The sequence below is a fragment of the Sminthopsis crassicaudata genome, chromosome 2, assembly GCF_048593235.1.
Source record: "Sminthopsis crassicaudata isolate SCR6 chromosome 2, ASM4859323v1, whole genome shotgun sequence".
In the NCBI taxonomy this organism is placed as follows: domain Eukaryota; kingdom Metazoa; phylum Chordata; class Mammalia; order Dasyuromorphia; family Dasyuridae; genus Sminthopsis; species Sminthopsis crassicaudata.
In genome coordinates this window covers 500,669,787-500,695,774 of record NC_133618.1, presented here as the reverse complement: position 1 = coordinate 500,695,774, position 25,988 = coordinate 500,669,787, and the positions used below count along the sequence as shown (strand labels likewise).

Genomic DNA, 25,988 nt, shown 5'->3' with positions numbered 1-25,988 from the left:
ATATATGCAAAAGTTGATCTAAATACCATATATGTGTATATGTACCTATATGCTCAAATAGAAATCCAGAGTTGCTTTTTACTATCTTTTTTGCCTTGTTTGGAGTAAAAAACTGAAAGCTCCTTGTCACATAAAAAGCTAGAAGGTTTTCAGAGTTTTTTTGACTCTACAAACACATGAGAACATTATTATTTGAGTAAGATTAATGACTCTGATGAATTAGTTTTACATATTAATTCACTAGAATTGTTACTAATTTTTGTTGTAATTTTTGTCTCATTTAATAGCTTCATTGATTCCTTACCTAAATTCCTCTATTTTTATGTTGATGTGAAAATATCCTACTTTGAATATTATTACAGATAATATCATCTCTTAAATATATGCAACATTTAGTAAACAACAATGATCCCCCAAATTATCCATTCCTTTGCTTAGCAAAAAGAAATAAAAAGAGGATGCCCAAAACATGAGGAGTTAAAGATTGATTGCATAGGGTCAAGAAAGTATACAGTTTTAGATAGTCTAAATATAAACATAGGTGGTTTTCCAAGATTTAGAGATGCTGCTGTTCAATTTCATGCTAGCCTTTTGACTGCTAAGAATAAGTTCTTCTTTAATATTCAGACTGAGGAGAAAAGTGAATAAAACATAGTTCTGCTGCCTGAAATGCACATCTTAGCAACAGCTTTAATTAAGCCTGTTACATTCAGACTGGGTATTTTCTTTTTTATTCTTTAGTATACCCAAGTGTTATGTGCATTCCCCCATGAAAAATCTAAAGTTTTCTATTTGAATAGCAAAAAATTCTTTAAAAATCATCATGAAGTCATTTTTGCCAAATTTAAATTAAATTTTGATTATAGATGGAGGAGCCGTGAATGAGTAATCTATTTAGAAATGGTGCTAATTGATTTTTATAAATATGAAAGCAAAATTCACAGTTCACATATATACTTTTTTCTATGTAGGCACAATAGTGAATGGATGTTTGTTGATATTTAACTCCATTTTCCTGGTTCTTTCAAGACAACTTTTGTTAGCCTTAATTGCTTTTTAACCAGTGTTCTGGTGGACCTATAGTCCTTAGATTGTCTATACACATTCTGTCATGCTTATATGGAGATGATTTCTTTTAATGTTATTTGTTTTTGTTTCTTTTTTTCACTTCTGTGAATTTGCAATGTCTGTCATTTATATTTTATTTCTTTGCTGAGACTTGCCACCTTTGTTTCAAGTTTTTTTAAATTCTGAAAATAACTTCTACTGTATAGTCCATACATTTTGCTTTTAAAATTCTTATTTTTCTTTTAAAATATTCCAGAACATCCTGCTATGGTTCTTTTGGAAATCCACAAGGTCTTTTGCTTTACTTTGATTAATTTTCCTTTGTTTAAAAATATTTATTCAGAGATGCCAGAACACATTCTTCTGATATGAACACTATAGTCCTTTGTTATTAATATCTTCTATTTGTTTATATACTGCTTATGCTGTGCATTTTTTCCCCTGAAACTTTTGTTAATTTCAGTAATTTTTCCTTATTCCCCTATTGCTCACTGACTACATTCCCTTGGGTGGCATTTTCCTAGGAGTTAAAACTCAGAGGCTTAGCCTCTTCCCAACTTGGAAAATTCATTGTTCCTCAGTCTTGTTTTTTGCTTCATGTGGATGAAGAAAGGACAAAATTGGCCTCAGCTTGATGCTGGGCTCTCAGACTTTGAAGTACTACTTACAGGTATACTGACTCAGTTTTCCCTGTTGCTTAGTTTTTTCATTCTGAACTCTTGTGGCATAACACTATTCTATTACATTCTGCTGTCATAGCCTGAATAGACTTCTGAATCTTAGTGTTCTAGGAATGGGGTGGGGCAGGATATATTGTTGAGTTATGTTGCAAGCTTGTGGATTACTTGTGCAACTCTGCTGCTAGTGTGGTAGAAGGTAGAGGAAATAGTACTAAATAAGTACATTAGAATTTAGGAATTATTATTTTAGTTCATAGGAGTTTCACCTCATTTGGATCCTTGATATCCTATACCATAGAAACAGCTGAAATTGCTTTATTTCTGGTGTGTGTATAACTTCTATTTTTAAAGAGATTTGAGAGATCAAAGGAATTGGAAAAAACCTAATCTTCCCATATTGTTGGTCTTGTGATTCCATCATCCTCAACTTTTATTTATTTAAACATTTTTTATTTTGTTCTACTTTTTTTGGAACTTACTTTTAAAATAAAACTTTGTATACACAGTGCCCAATATGATTTATATTGTCTATTCAAGTAAAAGCAACCAGTCAGAACAGTTTATGTTGGCATTGTACAGTCAATATTTTAACTTTGTATTTCATTGGGATATCATCCAAGAATGACTTCTTGAAAGTTCCTACTATAGTTTTCAAGGGATAAAAAATCTAGGTATGTAGAAATTCTATTATCAGTTCACTAAATATCAAGATTACAATTTCTTAAATAATATCATAGGATTTAGATGTGGAAGGAACATTAGAGGCAGTCTAACTCAACTCCCTCCTTTTAAAGATGAAAAAGACATGTGACTTAAGTGACTTGCCCAGGGTCACACAGATAATAGGTATCAAAGGCAGTATGTGGACCTTGTCTTCTTTTTAGTAGGCAGTAATAATCTTATTTAAAATGATCTTTCAGTGAATTACTATTCTTCTCTATGGTGATGATACCTAGTCCTATATATTTATCCCTGGTTTCTTTCCTGCGCATTTTGAACCAGATGTAAGATATTCCATATTTATATATAATGTTTGGGCTAGCTCTCTAGAGGGCATCAGGATCAGTCAGAGTCAGGATCAGTCAAAGTCCTTGATCTTTAGGAGAAGTGAAGGAGGCAGGCAAGCACTACTCCGCTCATTAAAGATGAGCTGTGGCTGAGAAACTCCAACCCTCTCCCTCAGCCCTCTAATCCTTGCTTATGATTACCTCAGCACAATACATTCAGCAAGCACCAATCATGAAGACAGCCATCCCATCACCATATCATATAGAACCTTTATCTCACATTGAGTAGGTAATTAACCTTAAGTACTCTGCTGTCTTTAGATTCAAGTACACCTTTTCATAGTGCCAACCCTCTAAAGAACCAGATGTAAGATATTCCATATTCAATATGCCTTAAATACAACTAATTATTTTTCCTCTCAAACTTACCTACCACAAGTTAAATTTTTCTAAACTTTCCTATTTTTGCTGAGAGCTTTACCATTTTTTCAATTATTCAATTTCAAAACCTTGAAAGTCATACTAATTAGTTCTGCCATATTCTCCATAACAGTTGTTACAAACCTTCTTTTCGCTCTTCAAATTTTCTTTTTTTTTTTTATTATACCTTAACATCAGTTCATGTAAGTCTCTCCAACCCTCTCTGTATTCATTCTGCTGGTCATTTCTTATAGAACAATAATATTCCATAACATTCATATACCATAATTTACCCAACCATTCTCCAATTGATGGGCATCCATTCATTTTCAGTTTCTAGCCAGTACAAAGAGGGCTGTCACAAACATTTTGGCACATACAGATCCCTTTCCCTTCTGTAGTACTTCTTTGGGATATAATCCCAGTAATAACACTGCTGGATCAAAGGGTATGCACAGTTTGATAACTTTTTGAGCATAGTTCCAAATTGCTCTCCATAATGGTTGGATCCATTCACAACCCTACCAACAATGCATCAGTGTCCCAGTTTTCCTGAATTCCCTCCAACATTCATCATCATTTCATGTCATCTTAGCCAATCTGAGAAGTGTATAGTGGTATTTCAGAGTTGTCTTAATTTTCATTTCTCTGATCAGTAGTGATTTGGAATACCCTTTCATATGAGTAGAAATAATTTCATGTCATCATCTGAAAATTGTTCATATCCTTGACCATTTATCAATTGGAGAATGGCTTAATTTCTTATAAATTAGAGTCAATTCCCTCTATATTTTGGAAATGAGGCCTTTGTCAGTACCTTTAATTGTAAAAATGTTTTCCCAATTTATTGCTTCCCTTCTAATCTTGTCTGCATTAATTTTGTTTGTACAAAAGCTTTTTAACTTGACATAATCAAAATTTTCTGTTTTGTGATAGATAATGATCCTCTAGTTCTTCTTTGGTCGCAAATTCCTTCCTCCTCCACAGGTCTGAGAGGTAAACTATTCTTTGTTCTTCTAATTTATTTATAATCTTATCTTTATGCCTAAATCATGAGCCCATTTTGATCTTATCTAGGCATGTGGGTCAATGCCTAGTTTCTATGATACTAATTTCCAGTTTTCCCAGCAGTTTTTGGCAATAGTGAATTCTTATCCCAAAAGTTGGGATTTAGGTTTGTCAAACACTAGATTGCTACAGTTATTGACTGTTTTGTCTTGTGAACCTAACCTGTTCCACTGATCAACTAGTCTATTTCTTAGCCAATACCAAATGGTTTTGGTGATTGATGCTTTGTAATAGTTTTAGATCAGGTTCGCTCTTCAGATTTTCATATTACCTGCTCCCTGCTCCCTTGCATCAAGCTTTATTAAGGAAAGAGAGACAAATCTAGCTTCACTCCATTTTAAAATACTTTGACATAATTTCCCCCTTTTTTCCTTTTGCTCTAGTCATTGATGAAGAGGCAACTGTTCTCTTTTCCAAGCCAGCCCCCCACATTATACTCTATCACATTCCATACATATTCATTTGAGCAAACTTTGTAAAGAGTTGACCTAGCAACTGGCCATCTATTTGAGACTGGGAATTGAAAGGTCCTATTGCCAAAATTGTTAGTGCTTTTTAAGAAATCAAAGGAATATAAAAAATGGATAGATCATCATTGGAACTTTAAAGAAGATGCATTACCATTTGCTTTACCACTATACCCAAAGATCTACTGTCATCTCACTTGGCAGATGTAACTTTCTGTATATATTATCTACCGTTATAATGTTAGCTCTTTAAAAGGAGTTGTATTGTTCTCCCCCCCCCCATATTTATATTTCTAATACTTAGCACATAAGTATTTCATTAAAGTTTTTTGCCTTTTTTTTTGTATGTGAATCTTTTTTGAAAATTATTTTTATTTATATTTTGTTTTCATATTGTTCTGTATCCCTCCCTTTTCTCTCCTTTTGAATGATCACATATATACACTTTTTTTTAAAACTAGAGATAAAGAATGGAGCAAAATCAGTTTAATGCATTGAAAAAAATCTGTTATTATAGATGGTGTTCCACATTTATGGACCTCCATTCCTTCTCCTCCCCATATTATTTATTTGCAGTTTTTGTGAGGCATTTAGGATTAAGTGACTTGTCCAGGGTCATGCAACTAGGAAGTGTTAAGTGCTTGAGACCAGATTTGAATTTGGATCCACCTGACTATAGAGCTGGTGTTCTATTCACTGCACTTTCCAGCTGTCCCCTACTATGCTCCATTAAAAAAAGAGTTGGGGGGAGATATCCTTTAATAGTTCTTCTTTGGGGCTAAGGATGTTATTTATAATTCCTAATATTAATTTTTCATACTTTATGGTGATAGTTCCTTTAATTAATATTGTTATGATCATTATACATATTTTCCTCATGTTTTATATATATATATATATAATGTGCTCTTCTCTAACTATAATGTTCTCTAGGAGCTGGTTTCTTGTGAAGCTTCTGGGAGCAGCCTTAGTTTCAGTTCATTCCAAATGCAGCCAGGAGTTAAAGTCCAAATCCTTTATTGTGTCCTTCAAAGTCTTGTCTCTTTTCCTGGGACCTGGTTAGCTTTAGTAGAGGCCTATCCCTCTCCTTGGTTCCAAAAGCTCCCTCTGAATGTCTCCAAATCCAAAGGTTTGTCCTTCATCCTCCAGCCAGGTTGGAATGACTGACTCCACCTCTGAGAGTGGGATTGTGAGTTTTTGTGGGCTTGTGGGTCTGGCCCTGAGAGCTTCTTTCTTATAGTACTGTTTGACTTGTGAATCTCCTTCTTATATATGCCCTCTGAAGGTGTGAACTTCTTTAAAGGTGTAAACTCCTTTAAAGGAGTGAACTAAGTACATAAGCATTAGCACCTTGTTTCGAGTTCTGGCCTATAACATCTCCCATTTTCTTTTGATTTAGAACTTAAGGTGGTCATGACCTCCTTGACTTCTCAAGGAGGTGAGAATCCAAAAAAGAAAGAGATCATGCCTTCCCTGACTGCTCAAAAAAGCAGTAAAAACACCATAAAAAGGAAGTGGTTACACCCTCCCTGACTTCTCAGGAAGGGAGATGAAAACACCAAAGAAAATGGGAAATCAAATCTGATTAGTGGGTTTCTGAAAGGGCTCACTTGAAACAGGTATACATAAGTCCATCAATATGTGAAGTATTACACATAATTACATTGTAAAGTCCTGATCGTCTGTCAGTTGTAATCCCTCTCTGGGAGGAGGTTTCTTTTCTCTGTGAATCTTTTTCTCTGTCCTCTTCTTCCCCTCCAAAAGTATGGGATTGCTGGACTTGTGATATGCATGGGACGTCTTCTCTTTGACCCAATCCAAAACTGACTTCTTCTTTTATCCTCCCAGAGAATGGGCGTGGAATAACTCAGGGGCTTGTGGGAAAAATACTTCAAACAATGAACTTGCTCCTTTTAAACAAGTAAACTCCTCCCCAGAAGTCCAAAAGGGTAAACTACCCTTAAAGGCTGGAACCAAAGGTGTGAACTAGAGAATTGTTATGTACTGACTTAGCGTTTAGTAAGAACCTAACATTACATAAGCACATAGCAATAGAACACAGGCTAGAAATGATGTAACAAATAACATGGATCAACATGAGGAATTATACATATCCATAAGTCCTAGAACTAGTCCAAAAGGAATCCATTGTCCATTAGTTCATGTGCCAGGAATCCAATAATTCCTGCAAGTTTTGAAGTCCTACAATAGTTTCATCTTGTGTTAGGGAATCCAATGATTCCTGATGGTTTTCAAATCCTGCAACAGTCTTATTATCAGCTATGCTCTTTCAGTATCAGATGTTTCTTAGGTCTTCTCCTTTGTTTTGAGGTTTTTCTCGTTTTCTATCTCTCTCCAGATCTCATTTACACTGGACACTGCCTTGTTGGTTTAAAAAGCCTGTATTTTCCCCAAATGTAATCCCTTTCTGCTATGTGATTGCTTTTTGGCTGATAGATCACATCAGAATCCTGACCTTCTTAAGACTCTCTGGGTGTGAACTCAGCTATCATCATGCCCCACCTGTCTTTTGAATGATATCTTGGGTCTGGGCCCTGCCTCTCATTTCCCAGGATCAATCTACATTCTGAGGCCCAGTGGAAGCCCTTGTGACATTTTGGACATAGGGTTTTACGTCTTTTCTCAGCCTGTCTTCTCACTCTATCTCCATATCTACACTGAGCTCTTAGATGTCCACTTTTCCACATTTAAAACATCAATGACTCTCTCAGAAGTTTCTTGCCAAGAAAGTCCCTGTCTTCCCATGTTCAGCATGATCTGGGTATAATAAGCATTTGTGCCCACTGTGCCACAGTGTCTTATGGTCTCCTCTAAAGGAGCATCTTTATGTAGTACCCATCTAATTCTTCTGCAAACCTCATTGGCATTTTCCTTAGCCAGATGTCTAGTCATTATTTCTGTAGCTGCATTTTCTCCAATGGTTCTTGTGACAGCTGTTTGCAATGAATCCGCAAAGGATTCATTGGGACCTTGCTCTATTTTTGTGAAGGCTTTCCCCCGATCTTTCCCTGGGAGGGAACCCCAAGCTTTTATAGCAGCCTTAGATATTTGCTCTTACACTGTTATGGGATAATTAATCTGTCCTGAATTCTCTCCATACTTACCTTCACCTGATAATTGGTCAAAAGTGATTTGTACATTAACTCCTGTTTGCCTATTGTGTCTGGCTTGAATCCTACATAATTCATGATACTCCGAAAGCCACAACAAGTTTTGTCCAAGTTCTAAACATGTCCTTGCTATGGATTTCCAATCACTGGGAGGTTAGGATTTCATAAAACAAATTATCTAGTAACATCTTAACATAAGATGATGTAGCCCCATAAAGAGTGCAACCTTTTTTCAAATCCTTAATTTTTTCCAGATCAAAAAGAATGTGTTTTTTTTTTTGTTTTTTTTTTTGATCTGAAGAGTCACATTCTTCAATCATAAGATATGCATTTATTTTTAAATCAGATATATCCTGTCCTTCATTTTTTGCCTTAACCACTGCCTTTTTTAATCTTGTCATAGGCTGCTTCATAGGTGATGCTGACTGTGTCACTGCTCCTTCCCCTCCTTCTTCTTCCTCCACCCATGAAGGGTTAATTGAAGGAGGAAGAGATGGGAAGTACTCCTGTTGTGAAGTGCCATATTTAAAATTGTACTTAAGGCCATTCTTAGCTAATTCTTCATCTTTTTCACCTAGTTTAGTTGGCTCCTCCCCCTTCTGCTCTTTCTTCTTTTTCCTTTTTCTATAATTTATATAATTTCCTAAAGCTAGTTGTAATAAATTATATGTACTAAATGTGTCTTTGGAAATTGAATCAGGTCCATTTTTATTGTAGTATTGACAAAGTTGCTGTCATACTAATTTCCACTCCTAGATCCAGTTCTTTTTCTATAGAGAACCAAGGAGATGTGTACTGCACAGTTTCTTAAAGTTCAGTGATCTGCTCCCAAATTATAATCAAACCTTGGCTTTTCATGACCCTGACAATGCTCTCTACACAGTTTCCTTGAAGAGAAACAGAAGGCTGTTTTCTAAACATCTGTCCCATTTTAACTGATGCACTAGTTTAGCCCTTTAGCCCTAGTTTCCTTGTTGTACTCACCTTAATTTCTGGGTCACAGATGAAGGTTCTTAGCCCCATATTCAGGTGCTAAAATGTAATGTTCTCTTCTCTAAAGTTTAATGTTCTCTAGGATCTGGTTTCTTCTGGAACTTCTGGGAGCAGCCTTAGTTTCAGTTCACTCCAAATGCAGTCAGGAGTGAAAGTCCAAATATTTTATTGTGTCCTTCAAAGTCTTGTCTCTTTTCCTGGGACCTGGTTAGCTTTAGTAGAGGCCTATCTCTCTCCTTGGTTCCAAAAGCTCCCTCTGAATGTCTCCAAATCCTTCATCCTCCAGCCAGGTTGGAATGACTGACTGCACCTCTGAGAGTGGGATTGTGGGTTTCTGTGGGCTTGTGGGTCTGGCCCTGAGAGCTTCTTTCTTATAGTTCTGCTTGACTTGTGAATCTCCTCCTTATACATGCTCTCTAAAGGTGTGAACTAAGTACATAAGCATTAGCACCTTGTTTCTAAGTTCTGGCCCATAACATACATACATACATACATACATACATATATATATATATATATATATATATATTTTTTTTTTTTTTGCATGAGTTTCCATACGTTTTCTAGTGCTTTTCTATAAGTATTGTATACATAATTTTTTTTTTCCCCCTGAGGCTGAGGTTAAGTAACTTGCCCAGGGTCACACAGCTAGAAAGTATTAAGTATCTGAACTTGGGTCCTCCTGAATTCAGGGCTGCTGCTCTATCCACTGCGCCACTTAGCTGCCCCTGTATACATAATTTCTTACAGCATACATAGTATTCCTTTACATTTACATGTCACACTTTGTTTAGACAATCCTCAATTGTTGGCTGTCTAATTTGTTTCCAGTTCTTTGCTACCACAAAAAGTGTTATCGTAAATATTTTTGTTTGTATATATAGCCTTTCTTTTTTTCAATGACTTCCAGAGTGATTATTAATAATTTGGAGAATGTTTTGAAAATTTTTTGTTCACATGCTTTGTATATTTCTATTAGTTTTCTATATATATGACAGAAAGATAGAAAGATCCCCCCCTCCTCTAATCTATGACTTCCCGTATTTTAGATGTATTAATTTTGTTTGTGCAAAAGCTTTTCAATTATCTCTGGTACTTATCTCTATCTCTTCTTGAGTTATAAATTCATCTCTCATTCATTGTTGTAAAAAGTGTAAGATGTTTCTTTTCTAAAATTTTATACTTTACTTAATTTATCTTTAATAGGTTATATATCTGTTTTGAATTTACTGTGGAATATGGTGTAAGATGTTAATCTAAGCCTAATTACTGTCAGATTGATAGTTTTCCTAGCAATTCTTAACAAATAATTTGGTTTTGATTAGGTAATTTATGTGCGTCAGCTTTTTGAACACTTAATAACTGAGTTCCATTTTTGATTCTTTATTAGCTAGTCTCTCTTCCACTGATATGCTTTTCTTACTTAGTTAAATATAAAATAACATGAAAATGTGCACTGTCACATGAAGGTCATAGAATAATTTCAGTATTTGTGTCTTTTGCAAACATAATAAGACTTTTTAGAATTTGTATAGATAATTAGAAATTCTAGATTTAATAGTGACTAGTAGTCTCCATTTCACTCAGTTTTTAAGACTCTGGCTAAAAATTCAGTTTTAATAATACCTGGGTGACTTAAAAGAGTTCTCTTAACTTCCTGAAGGTTGTTTCCTCCTCTGCAAAATGATTAAGTTGGACTAGATGATGATAAGTGTTTGTTGATTGTCTTATAGACCTCTCAGGACTTTTTCAACTCTAGAACTAAATTTCTATGATTCTAAGATTAGTGAGTTGTTATTGTTTCTAATGAGGGGTGACTTCCAAATTTTAAAAGTTCCTCTAAAGACAAATGTGCCTTTTAAAAAAAAATCTCAGAGGAGGATTCTGGGAATATAGTGGAGTAGGTTGGTAAATTTCAAGTTTTCCCTGATTTCCCCCATAAATAGAACAGGTTTACACTGCAGAGCAAATTAGACTCATGAAAAATTTGGAAGACTTGGGGCAGAACAAGGATCCTCTTGATAGAACCTGAGAAGTTCTGAAGAAACCTGGGCTGGAGATTAATTTGTCTGAAGTACAAACATCCCTGGGCTAGCTTTGCAGATACAACAAGTGGGGACCTCTCAAGCTATCTAGGTGTGGCTGGAGCCTCAATATAAACCTCAGAGAATTTTACCTCCTGGACAGTTTGTGGAGTCAGGTCCGAGTCCGGAAAAGCTGAATGAACCTCAATGATTGGAAATCCCAGGCCCAACTGTGCTGTTGAGGCATGGCACTGGAGAAGAAGAAACCAGAACCTGGTGAATGCAGAGGTAGTGGGGCAGGGGCATTGATGGCTGTGAGCACTAGCAAGAGGATGGAGCTCTTGGTTTGAGATTCCTGGTCAGAGTGGAGAGCTGAAGGGAAGCTTGAGTTATCTTCCCTTCACCATATAATTAGATGTGCTTACACTAATACCTCTTATTTAAAAAATGAATTGGCAAAAAAGAAAGAACTCCACCATTGAAACATTATGGAAGTAAGGAAGATTTCATCTTAAAGGATGCTTTAGTTAAAAAAAGCTTCTACTCCAAAGAGTTATGTGAAATGACTCTTTGACCAGAGAGAATTTATAGAACTCAAAAAAGAATTTAAAAATCAAATGAGAGACATTAAGGAAAAACTAAAACTAAAAAATAAAAATCATCCAAGAAAAAAAGAAGCTTATGAAAAAAAAGTTAGAGAAAATATAAGAATAATTGGACTGCAGAAAGTTATGACCAAAACGAGAACCTTGACACAATAATGCAGGAAAACTCTAAGAAAATTGTCCTGGAATGATAGAACAGAAGGGGAGAGTAGAAAAAGAAAAAACACAGCAATCACCACCTCAAAGAGATCTTTTGTGGAAAAAATACAGAAATATTATTGCAAATTCCAAAATTCCCAGATCAAAGGAAAATTTTTTTAAGAAACAAGAAAAAGACAATTCAAATACACTCAAGCTACAACTAGGAATTATACAAGATGTAACAACAGCTACAATAAAAGACCTCAGGTCTTAGAATCATATCTACAAACAAGTGAAAGAACTAGGCCTGTGGCCAAAAATACCAAATCCAGCAAAATTATTAATAATTTTGAATGAGAAAAAAATGGACCTTCAATGAATTTGCAGATTTTCAGGACTTTCTATCAACCAAACCCAAACTTAACAGAAAATTTAACATATAAAAGTCAATATAAAAGATCAGTTTTAAGGAATTCAGCATGAGCAAACTGTTTAAACATGGATAAATTGTTTATTTTTTTTACATGGGAAATGTGTATTATATGTTCAAGATTCACATCAACAATAGATAGCTCAAAAGAAAGATTGGCAGCATTAAGGTAAAAATCGTAATCATGTTATACAAATGAGGTGCAGAGGAAGAATAGACATAGAGGCATTAGAGCGAGGAAGAAGGTCATAGTACAGCACTCTCCAAAATCTATTTTAAAATAAGGACAGAGAGATGGGCAGATGGGGAAGCAAAAAGTGAGGGAAGAAGACAAGGGAGGGATCCTTGGGTGGGGGGAAGTTAAGTAATAGTCAAGTTATAAACAAAATTTAATTAAAGAGTCAGCAAGAATAAGAAAACCATTTATGTGGGGTATATGTGTGTATGTGCATGTATATATCTACATATATACACATAAAAATATCTTAACTGCAGTTTGCTTGGTAGTGAGGGGAAGGGGAAGGAAAAAAGAATAAAGCATATATAAGGTGTGCAGCAGAGAACCAAAGAACAATTTACAAGGGAATAAAGAAAAAATGGACATTAATAAATATAATTTCTTCGACTAATATATATACTTTCTTGATCTGGTAGTTTATTATTATATATTTTGAATCCTCCCTCATGTTCTGCTGGGCACATGACATTGTTCTCTTTTGTTTTGCTTTGTTTTGTATTCCTTTTCTGTTTTTTTTACTCTGTTTTTTTCAAATAAAATAAATTTTAAAAAATATTAAAAAACTCAACTAGCACTTCTATTCTTTCCCCCCATTTTTAACTTTAGTTGACAATTTTATTTTTAATTTTCTTAGAGACTTTTGATGTAGGTATTTTGACTTTGTTATCTTCTTCTGAGTGTGTATTTTAAGCTTCCTTTTTAGCATAGTCACTTTCTATGGTCAAAACCTTTTTCTGTTGTCTGCTCATTTTCCTAGTCTATTATTTAGCTTTAATGCTTTGTTAAAATAGAGTTCTGTTTCTAGGATGGAGAGTGCATTTTCCCAAGCTTTCAGAGATCCTTCCAGGGATTGGACCACAAGCACTCTTTCCTGCCTTGGAATTATCAGGAGTGTTCCTGCCCCACTGTAGCTGTAAAATCTAGTGTTCTAAAGCAACAGAGTCCTGCTTTGCTGTCACTGGGATTGGGTTTGGGGCTGGGGCCAGGTTAGGGCTGTGCTGGTATGGCCAGCACTGGGATTGCTGGACTCCTTGTTACCACTGATCTTTTCTGCTGACTTTCCAAGTCCTCTTTAGTATCTCTGGGTTTAGAGATCTTAAAGCCACCAGTAATGGTGCTGATTCAGAGATCCCTAGATTGGTTACTGCTTTGCTGGCATGGAACTGAGGCTGGAGCTGTGCTGACTCAGCCTTCATTAAGGGTGCACCCTAGACTCTCACCCTGGTGTCACAATTTTTTTTTTTTGCTGATCTTCTAAGTTGTCTTTGGCTGCAAAATGTCCTACTTTGTTTTTTTGGATGTTCTGACACTCAAAAATTTGTTTAAAGGAATTTGAAGTGGTTTGGGGGAGTGATGGCTCCACCTCCCGTTAGTTGACAGTTTAAAAAGTTAAATATATTTATATATGTATATGTTTACAAGTTAAGTATTTATATATGGAACAGATAGTCTGATAATTCACATCTCATTTTAAGCCTGTTTTCCTATTTAAACATTTGTTATGCTTTATATAAGACATTGTGCCTAGGCACTATACTAAATAGTCACCAAGTATAATAAAAAGCAACAGTAGTTTCACAGCCTTTTGCTACCTGCCATTTGATTTTTAAAAAGGAGTCCAGAGATGAGCCATAGAAAAAAGACAAAAGAGCACTTGTGTCTGGGGAAATGATAACAGCTTTTGATTCTCAAGACCAAGGTTTAAAAACCTGCCTGACTATATAACCTTAGATGAGTAAAATTCTCTAATTCATTTTGCTCACTTGGAAAATAAGTTTTGTAGTTTCTGTTCTAATAGGAACTCTGGTGAGGTAAATGGTAAAATGTTATATATAAATATGAAATTATTATTTAAAATAATATCTATAAAAAATTGAGAATAGGTGATAACATATTTTTCAACCCTATCTTATACATATTAACAATCTACTGAATCTTTTTTGGGGAGGAAGGAACAGGAAAGGAATAAGCTGACTTGTTTAATTAATTTTAAAATATCATTTTTTTCCTGGTCTGCTGAATTAAATTGGTCATTTTTACCCTACCTGCTAGCAAATAGCTGATTTGTGCATAACTTTTCAATAATCATAATGCCTTATATTTATGGAGAGCTTTGAAGTAGTTTCTCATCTTGTTCAATGTTAGAAGTATTAGAAATGCTTCTCTTTCATATTATTGTTACAATTTAAATTTGTTAACCCTCCCTCACAGTTAAATTCTTTGTGTGATTGAATGTATGATCATGTGTATTTCATGGTTTGTTTTGAGTATTTAAGGATTGTGTTAATGTCTGCTAGTGTCTGCTTTTACCTAAAATAAACTTGCAATAATGGTGGGCTGGCAGGGCAGTTTTTCTGTGGTGGGTTTTTTTTAAAACATTATGTTTTTAACAGCTGGTGTATGAAATGGGAGCTCAGGAAGTTAAAATGAAGTAAAACTGGAAATATTTTACAACTGTTTGAAAGCTACAACCAAATGGCATGTGTTTGTTTTGAAATTGCTGCTAGATTTATTTATTTTAAAACTTCAGATTCTTTAAATGTGTTACTTTGAATCAACCTAGATAAAAAGTCTAGCAAGTTCAATAGATTACATGTAACAAGAAGTTGAAGTGAAACACATGCTAGAAATATAGACAAATCCCACATTTTTGGCAACAAAAGGAGGTAGCTATGTGTACTCTATCCTATGTCATAGATGAAAAACTTAGTAAAGTTGTTAATCAACAACTATTTAAAAGCCCATTAATTTCTGTGGGAATGATAAGACAAAAAAGATAGTACTTGCCCTCAAGGAGTTTACATTCTATTAGGGATTGTAATAATATACAGATGAATAAGTAATTGCAAGATTCTTATAAATAACAGAGCAATGAGGATGAGATGTTACAACTATTCAGGAGGGTGGAATGGAATCAAATTAGCCCTTTGAAGGAACTGAAATTGACTTTTGAAGGGAGCTATGAATTCTATGATTCAGAAGTAGGGACGGAGGAGAATTCCAGACATGGGAGACAGTCAGTGGGAGAGATGGAGAGGAGAAAGAGAGATAGATAGACACACATATAGATAGACAAGACAGATGGCGAGATATATGGGGAGCATCAAGCAGGCCCTTTTGACTGGAATGTAGAATGTGCAATGAGGAATGATGTGTAATCAAATTGGAATGAGAGACTGGAACCAGATAGTGAAGGACTTTAAATGCCAGAGGGTTTGGAGTTTTATTCTACAGACAAGAGGAAGCTTCTGAAGGCTTTTGAACAGGGAAATTAGGTTATTACTGTGCTTCAGGAATTAAATTTGATAGCTCTTTGAAGTATAGATTATAGAAGAGAGGTTGGATGCTAGAAGACAACTCAGAATGTGATAGTAGTTCAGGTTAAAGTGATGAGACCCTAAACTAGGTTACAGTGATGTGAATAGACAGATGGGGATAGGTATATGAGATTATGTGGATATTGACTAAAAAACACTTGGCAATTGCATATAGAGGTTGAGTAAAGATGAAGCCACACCTAGATAATGAATGTAGATGACTGAAAGGAAAGTGGTTTCCTTGACAGAATTAGGTAAATTAAGAGAATGGATGGGAAAAGGGGGAAAAGAGTGAATTCTGTTTTATTGTTCAGTTTGAAATGCTTGGGGGGGTTATCTAAGTGGAGATGGCTAGTAAGCAGCTGGAGATGCAAACATGGAGTTAGGCGAGATTTGAGAACTGCATATGTGATTTGGGGGGAGTCATCTGAACATAAAGAGTAGAAAGGGTCTAGAACTCATATCCCTTTGATGTACCTATGCTTAGGGAGAAAAATGGATAGTTATTCAGCAAAGGAGACTGAGAACTAATAGAGCTTGAGAACTCAGAGGATTGTGTCATAAAAACCCAGGGAAGAGAGAATATCAAGAGTTTATTATTTAGAAATAATGATTATGATAACTAGAATTGCATAATATTTTAATGTTTGCATAGTATCTGATAGATATTATCTTATTTTGCCTGCATAGCCATCTCAAAAGGTAGGAAAATAACTCTCCTAGCTGGTTAATAAAAGTATTTGAATCTAATTATCCTAACATTGTAAAGCCTAGGACAAGATAAACCCATATCTTAAGTGACTTAATTATCTTTCCCCCCCCAGGCAATTGGGATTAAGTGACTTGCCCAAGGTCACACAGCCAGGAATTGTTAAGTATCTGAGGTCAAATTTGAACTCAGGTCCTCCTGATTTCAGGACTGGTACTCTATCCACTGTGACACCTAGCTACCCCATGACTTAATTATCTCAAAGAAAAAAATAACAATACTCCATTTTTTAATTTTTTGAGTGCATAGTTCTTTTCATTTGCAATGGAGATATCCAAATCCTGTAAGAAATAATATTTGAGCTAAGGGAAAGAAGAAAAGGGGAATTTAATTATTTATGCTTAAAAGAAATATGTTTAATAAAGTATATTTAAATTATTAAATTGAAAAATTAATTTGCCCTAAATAATAGCTGGAAATATCAATCAATATAAGAAACTATTCCTAAGGATGAAAGTGGTTTGTACCTAAATTATAATTTCTAAGTGTAGCAAAATGATGTTAATTTGGTTTTTTTGAAGTATGTCATACCTTCTATTATTAAAGATTTGAATAAGATTTAGGCGGTCTGCTATGGAAGAAAACTTTTCTTTGCTCTTTAAAAGTTTATTATTTTTAACATTCTTTTCTTTTTAAATATCGAGTTCCCTACCCACTGAGAAGGTAAGCAATATGATATCAGTAAGTTATACATGTGAAATCATATAAAACATTTCCATATTGGCCATATAGTTTTTAAAAGACAGAAATAAAGAAAATTATATTTTACTTTGCACTTAAGAGTTCATCAGTTGTCTCTTTGGAGGTAGATAGCATTTTTCCTTCATGAGTCCTTTGGAACTGTCTTGGAACATTATATTGATCAGAGGAACCAAGTGTTCCACAGTTCATCATCATTACAACATCACTGTTATTGTATACAATAATCTCTTGGTTCTTCTCACTTCACTTTGCATCTATTCATTAAAAAATATCAATAGGGACACTAATTACATAAGATAATGAACTATTGTATTTTTCTGAAATGAGCCCCTGTCTTTTCTTATAGTATAATAGAACTTCACCACAATCATATGCTACCAACTCATTCAGCCACTCTCCAATTGATGAACATTCCCTTCATTACTAATTCTTTCTTACCACAAAAAGAGTTGCTATAAATATTTTTATAACTAAGTCCTTTAAATTTTAATTTTTCTTTGGTCTCTTTGGAATACCTTTTGTGCAAAAGGTATGCACAATTTTATAGTCCTTTGGGCCTAGTTCCAAATTATTTTCCTGAATGGTTAGACCAGTACACTATTCCATCAACAATTTATTAGTTTTGTCTATTTTCCCTCCATCCCCTCCATCATTTGTCATTTCTAGTAGGTATGAAGTGGTACCTCAGAGCTATTTTAATCTGCACTTCTGTAATCAGTAGTACTTTAGAGTATTTTTATATGAACAAAAATAGCTTTGATTTCTTCTTCTGAAAACTTCATATCCTTTGACCTTTTACCAGTTATGACATCCACATCCATTATGATTATTAACTGTATATTTGCCTTCATCCCATTTTCTTCATTTTCTCTCTCTCCTTCTCTCCTCTCCCCTCCTCCATTTATTTATTGCCCCCTCCACGGTAAGCTCTTCTTTCTGTACCGCTTTTATGTGAGAATTTCTCCATTCTATTTCTCCCTTCCCTTCTTCTCCCAGTACATCATCCCTTTTTCTTATCCCTTTATTTAGGGGTGTGGCAGGAAAAACAGTAATCATTCTAATATAGTCTCTTGTCTATGGAACTTCTTTTTAACTGGCTCAATAATTATAAACTAATAAGGAATTAGATGTATGTTCTTCCCATATAGGTGTATAGACAGTTTAACTTTATTGAATCCCTTATGGTTATGCTTTTTATGTTTACCTTTTTATTTTTCTCTTGAGTCTTGTATTTGAGTATCAATTTTCTATTTGGCTTTGGTCTTTTTATCAGGAATACTTGAAAGTTCTCTATTTCATCAAATATCTGTATTTTCTCCTGATTATACTCAGTTTAAAAAAACTTTATTTTTTTCCAATTACATGTAAAAACAATTTTTAAATTTTCTCTCTTCCCTCCTTCCACCTTTTCTCCTTGAGACAGCAACCAATTTGGTATAGGTTGTACATTTGAAATCATATAAAACATATTTCCATATTAATCATGTTGTGACCCATATGCTTTGCAGAAAATATAAGAAACTACATTTATTAGGGAACTTTCCTATATGTAGGTATCTGTTTTGTCTCCCATTTTTTATGCTATAAAAGATGCTACTGTCAATATTTTGGTCTATATCAGACCTTTCTTTAATTTTCTTGGAGCATATGCTTAGCAGTGAGACTTATGAGTTAGAGAGTATTGATATTTTAGCCATTTCTTAGCATAATTCCAAGTTGCTTTTCAGAATGTTTGGATTAATTCACAATTCTACCAAAAGCATATTAGTGTGTCCATAATTCCCCCAACATGGACTATTTTGATCTTTTGTTATCTTTGCCATTTTGCTAAATGTGAGGTGAAGCTTCAGATATTTTTATTTTGATCTTTCTTTAAGTTATCTTTCATATAGTTACATATAGTTTGTCATTATTTTGAGTATTGTTTGTACATAGTTTTTGACTATCAATTTATACATGACTTTTGATTTTAGACATCTGTTAGTTACATTTGTATCTTGTTTATTATTATTATTATTATTAGCAAAGATATGATGCAAAATGGTCATCATTGTCAATAATTTGATTAAAAACTCTTCTCCTTTCTCCCATCTAATTTCATCCCATCCAGTTCTCTTAAATTTTTTTTGTGTGATTTGACTTAATTTAGCATCCAGGTTAAGTATTCCTTTCCTTTTTTCAATTCAGTGAACATTTATGAAGTTCTATCAAGTATACAGGCCATTATAATACATGCTAAAGATACTTAAAGAGTTCTTCCTTTTGATATAAACATAATTTTCAGGTGAAAATATTAAAGCCATTTCTAGTGATATGAGAAAAAGGCTCTAAATTATTATTGATTAGAGAAATGCAAATTAAGACAACTTTGAGGTCCCACATTGCCTCTTAGCTTAAATTGGTTAAGATGACAGAAAGAGATAATGATAAATGTTGGAGGAGATGTGGGAAAAGTAGGACACAGTGCAGTATTGGTGGAGTTGTGAAATGATCCAACCATTCTGGAGAACAATTTGGCACTGTGCCCAAAGGGCACAAGGATGAAGCTATAAATTAATCTAGTAGTTCTGGAAAGTATTTTGGAACTGTTCCCTAAAAGTCGTAAAACCTGTGTGTTCTTAACTTCAAATATATTATGGTTACTGCTCTATACTAAAGAAAGAGGAAAAGGACCCATAATAAATAATAATAATGTTGCAATAATACAATTTTTATAGCAGCTGTTTTTTTGTATTTATTTGTGTTTTCTTTTTTTCTTTAAACCTTTTTATTTTCAAAACATATGCATAGATAATTTTCAACATTCACCCATGCAAAACCTTGTGTTCCAATTTTTTTTTTTTCATTCTCTCTCACCTTTTTCCGTGGATGGCAGATAATCTAATATATATTAAACATGTGCAAGTATTCTATACATAGTTCCACAATTACCATGCTGAACAAGAAAAATCAGATCAAAAAATGAAAAAAATGACTAAGAAAACAAAATGCAAGCAAACAATAAAAACAGTGAAAATACTATGTTGTGATCTATGCTCAGTCTCCACAGTCCTCTCTCTGGGTGCAGATGGCTCTCTTCATCACAAGACCATTGAAACTGGCCTAAATCACCTCACTGTTGAAAAGAGCCATGTCTTTAAGAACTGATTATTATATAATTGTTCTTTGAATGAAATTAGGAAAGGCAATGATAAGAAAGGACATTTCAAACACATAAACAAAAAGAAACAGCTAGCAAGCCAGTTTGATCTAATCATTCTGAAGAGCAATCTGGAATTATGCCCAAAAAGTTATAAAGCTATGTATAATCTTTGATCCAGCAATACCACTATTAGGTCTGTTTCTCAAGGGAATCAAGATAAAGGGGGAAAGAACCTGTATTTCCTAAAATATTTATAGCCCCTCTTTTTGTGGTGCCAAAGAATTGGAAATTGAGGATGCTGATCAATTGGGTAATAGATAAACCATTTGTGGTATATGATTGTGATGGAATGCTACTATGGTATAAGGAAGGATGAGGTGGTTGATTTTAGAAAGATGTGGAACTCTCTCTCTTTCCCTACTTCTCCCCTTTCTCTCTTTTTCTCTCTAGACTTACTTTAAATCTTCCCCTCCCCTTCCCATTTATACAGCTTTCAAAATAATATTCATAAAGCAAAGGTCTGACCATGTGATTGCTTTTTAGTAAATCATAGTGGTTCCCTGTAAACTCTGGGATCAAATACAGACTTTGCTTTCTGGCAATTAGGGCCTTTACAACTTGATCCAACTCCACCTTTTCCCATTACTTGCATTCACACACTCCATTTCTTGTCTATTTCCTCCACAACATCTCTTGCATCTACCCCTATCTTCACTCAACTTTTTGACTATTTCAGGCCCTAATTGTTTCTTATTTGAACTATTGCTGTAGCCTCCTAATTGTTCTTCCTACTCTTTGCTTCTGTTCTATCCTGCATATTTGTGCCTAGGTTTTACCTTAAGTTACAAAGGTTCTAATTAGCATTTAAAGCTTTCATAATGTGCCTCCACGTATTTTTTCCAGTTTTATTTAATACTATTTTTCTAACACAACCCTTATTGTAACCAAAATGGCCTGCTGTTTCCTTTTGCTTATGTGTTTGAAATATCCTTTCTTGTCATTGCCACTTCCTAATTTCTTTCAAAGAACAACTCAGATGTCAGGTCTTACACAAGGCCTCTCTTCCCCCTCCCCCTCAGCCTCCACCCCCTGCCAATTATATCTGTTGTGTTAGTATTTTCCCTCTTTACAATACTTTGTATTTAATTTTGTATTTATTCACTGAGTATATTTTGTGCTCCACCCTTTGTAAAATTTAAGCTACTTGAATGTGGGAATGACTTTGGTTTTGTCTATTTCTCCAAGCCAACCACAAACATAGTAGTCATTTATTAAAGGATTGTTAAATTGAATCATGATTGTTGACCTTTTCCCCTGCCTTCTTTTGCGTTTTTGAATTAAAGATGCTTGTTCTCTTCATAATATTGGTGCTTAGTCTCCATAACATTTTTTTTTCTTACTCTGTCTTACCCTCTGTTTTTCTGTGTCCAGTTCTTTTTCTCATTGTTAGGATAGAACATGATTTGTGGGGGAGGGAAAATACCATCTGAAACTTGTGTGGGATGCATGAGGCGTAATTCTTTAATGTTTAAAAAAAAAAAAAAAGGGAATTCAGGATATTTGGGGGAGGAAAACAGACTGAACCTTTGATTCTTCTCATTAAGCAGACTAGGGAAAAATGAATAGTCACATTCAGGCAGCATTCATTGTGAACCCAGGAAATAAATAACTTCCATTTCCATGTTGAAGATGTTTCACAGATGTTAACATAATTTGTATCCAAGAATTACATCTTAACTTCTTTAGAAAGCTTCTACAGAATACTTTGATTGGGACTCTTAGAAAAACAATTCTTGTATTTGTACAAGACTTAGAAAATATTTTTGCTTTCTTTGACTAGTTTTTCCACAATTCATTACAACTGAGACAGTTTCTAAAGTGACAGTCTGTCTATCTTTAAATATGAAATATTGACCAAAATTTTTCAGAATAACAATTATGTTTTTGACAATGACATTATTGGAATATTTTCTCCCAATGATACATTTTTTCCTCCAAAGTCTTAACATTTGTTGCAATCAGTATGTTTAAGACAATTTATAGTAATTTAAAGGAATCATAGAAGGAACTCAAAGAGCTCTGGATATCCATAATATATTGATTGTTATTGTGAACCTTTCATATAGTTGTGGGTTATGTCACCATATCCTCACCAAATGCTCTTTGTTCAAAACTGGCACAATCAAAATGCCAGAACTTTTTCTCATAGTATAGTTAGTGCTACTGTCTCATTTTTCATTTTATCAACTGATAAAATTGCATTCCATTTTGCTACACCTCCCATGTTTTCCTGAGATTTAATTTGCCACTTTCTCTACCCATCTTGTTTGTTGCATATCCAAACTCAATCTCCTTACTGCCCTTTCTCATTTCTATCATCATTCAAGACAGCACCACTGTGCAAATTTCAGTTTTCTGTATGTCTTTCCTTTTCTGTGTGTTTTGTCTCCTAGAAACTCAAACTCAGGTATGTTTTTCCGTCTTATTTATGCTTGTGAATATCAAGGTATATTAACCATGTCACTAATCTCACCAACCTTAAACTCCTCTATATCGACCACTCTACTCTTGATATGTATGTATAACAGCATTTATAATAAAAATACCACTATATGGCCTTCACGAACTGTGACTACCCAAAGCACATGTATATTTTATATTAATAGCTTATAATGTGGCTGAAATGCAATTTATTGAAAAAATTGCATATGTTGGCAACATAATTCCTTTACCCATTATTATGACAGAAACAAATTTTATAAACAGAGCAAGAAAACGTAAATTGTACATTTTAGGCAAGATGAATATTTAAAGTAATTCTAGTCTATCAGCATTGTTGCTTCCTTATATGCTTGTTTTTCTTAAAATTTTTTTATAATAACTTGTCTATTCAACACATGTACTGTTAACACTTTTTACTATTTATTTGCCAAGTTGTATCATGGATTCCTGCTTACTTAAGCTAGTTTTACATGTTCAACTTATAGAATGGTCCATTTACAGAACTCATATTGAAAGATTATAAGTGAGTATTAGGCTTTTTTGAGATTCAATATGTTTACATTTTCAAAGCGAAGGTAATATATTTCTGATTTTCATGAGACTGAGTGATATAACTTATCTTTGCCAATTTTATCTGATCTAGCTTCACCTATCATTACTTTTTGCATTTTGTCTTTAGAATTTTACTCGTGTTGGTATTTAGTAAATAAATTCTGAATTCCTCCAAAGCAAACATTAATGATCTCTTTAAAAAACGAGCCAAAGACCTATATGTGCAAAAATGTCCTTTTTGTGTGGCTAGAAACTGGAAATTGAAGGTATGCCCCCCAATTGGAGAATGGCTGAATAAAGTGTAGTATATGAATGATATGGAATATTATTGTTCTATAAGAAATGACCAGCAGAATGAATACAGAGAGGCCTGGAGAGACTTACATGAACTGATGCTGAGTGAAATGAGAAGAACCAGGAGATCATTATATACTTCAACAATAATACTACATGGTGATCAGTTCTGATGGGCATGGCTCTCTTTAACAATCCAAATCAGTTCCAATTGATCTGTAATGAACAGAATCAGCTACACCCAGAGAAAGAACACTGGGAAATGAGTATGGACCACAGCATAATATTTCCACTCTTTGTGTTACTGTTTGCTTGTTTTTTTCTTCTAAGGTTATTTTTACCTTCTTTGTGAATCCATTCTTTCCTATGCAACAAGATAACTGTATAAATATGTATACATATATTGTACTTAACATATACTTTAACATATTTAACATGTATGGGATTACCTGCCATCTCGGGGAGAGGGTGGAGGGAAGGAGGGGAAAAGTTGGAACAAAAGGTTTTGCAAGGGTCATTGTTGAAAAATTACCCATGCATATGTTTTGTATATAAAAAGCTGTAATAAAAAATAAAATTTAAAAAAGAAAATACAACAGACAAAAAAATGAGCCAAAGGCTTTTATAAAATAGGAATTCCTGCTTATTAATATAGTACATGAAATAAGAGTTCATAATTTATCTGTATGTATTAAGGGCTTTCTGTTATGTAGAAATCTTTGAAAATTTTAGCTGGATCTTGTGGTAGAGGTTATTATGGAGACTGGGTTGATATAAGTGATGAAAAGACAAAAAACATTGAATTTTTGTTTCTTTTTTAAATACCCAGTGACTTCAGGTATCCAGCAATTACAAAAGTTAAGGTTCTACTCAAGTACCCTAATATTCAGTATTTAAAAATTTATTGTAAAACCTTGTGTACATCCAGAGTTAATTTATACTTTTTAGTGCTGGTGAAGTATATAGGGGAGACATTTTATAATGCTTGGGACTTCTCAAATCATCATAATGCAAGAAATACTATACTATACTATATTTGGAATCATAGGACTTCCCATTTTAGTAGTATCATTAGTAATTGTGTTATTCTGGGCAAGTCACTTACTCCCACTGGATCTGATTTCTTTACCTATAAAATTACAGGATTGATCTAAATGGTCTCTGAGATCCCTTCTAGCTCTGTTGTTGAGTATATCCTCCTTCTCCATTCTGAATTCATAGATTCTATTTGAAAAAGCTAGCCCTTCATTAACTTTCCAGTGTTCAAGTTTTTCAATGATAGTAGTTATTTAATGTGTTTAAGCAAGAATATTATTCAGAGTATCAGAATACAACATTAGTGGTAATGACAGTACAGTTAGCAAAGGACAGAATTAACACAGTTCTATCTATCTATTCTATCGATTAACACATTCCCCTTTTGTACCCACCAATGACTTAAAAAAATCTTTCATCTTCCTAAGAAGAAGAGCAGTTCTGTTATTTTATCCTAAATAGTATGACTAAATAATGTCCTGGGGCAAGCAATATAAAAAGTGCTCTCAAATAAATTTAAAATAAATTTACTATTGAGACAGAGGAAGTCCTACGAGAAAGAAACCCTGCTATGTTAAAATGTGAGAGAAGAAAGAGCTCTCTGGAATTGGAGCCACAACTAGATTGGTTAAGACAGGAATTAACCAGGAGCATGGTTTCATACTTTTCTATTTTAATCACTTATTCTTTGCAATTATGTGAATTTCAATTGTGTCTGTCTAATAAAATAAAAAAAATTTCTTAGCCTCTCTGAATTTCATTACCCTGGGCCAAATACCCCATTCATCCTTCCTTTTTAAGTATTTGTTACTAAGTGAATGAGGTACTACAGGAGAGAGACCTCAGTAAAACTCATGCTTTCCCTTTTCTTAAGATACTGGTAAAATTAGCAAATTTAGAAAAAATTACTTGTTTTTTCTGATGTCTTTTGATTTATTGTATTGGTATCTTTTAACATTTTCACCACTGAATATTTTCCGCCTCCGGTCCTATCTATACCACCTATGTCAGGTGGTAATGGTGTCAGAGGAGAAAAGGAAACAGATGTTATAAAAGTTGAAACCACAGGATTTGGGAACTGACTGGATGTTGGAAGTACTGGGGAGGTGAAAGAGTGAGGAATCAAAAATGACACCTTGTTACAAAGATGATGGTACTTGACAGTAATTGTAAAGTTAGGAAGAGGGGGTAGTAGGAAAAGTAGGAATTCAGTTTTGGACATGTCAAGTTCAAAATGTCCGTGGGGTAGCCAGGTTAAGATTTCCAATAGGTGGTTAAAAGAGGTAAGAGATTTTATAGTTGCTTGAATGAATAGATATGAGAATATCAGCATGGAGATATTAATGAAATCCATGATTAGAAATGGAATCAATGATAAAATAATAGAAAAGGAGAAGAGAACC

General features: G+C 34.1%; 1 protein-coding gene across 13 annotated transcripts in view; it reads left to right on the top strand.

Annotated features, from left to right (window-relative positions):
- The window catches only part of FNBP1 (formin binding protein 1), a 185,031-nt gene that overhangs the window by 52,070 nt on the left and 106,973 nt on the right, over nucleotides 1-25,988 (top strand). The gene's annotated exons all lie outside the window — the stretch shown is intronic.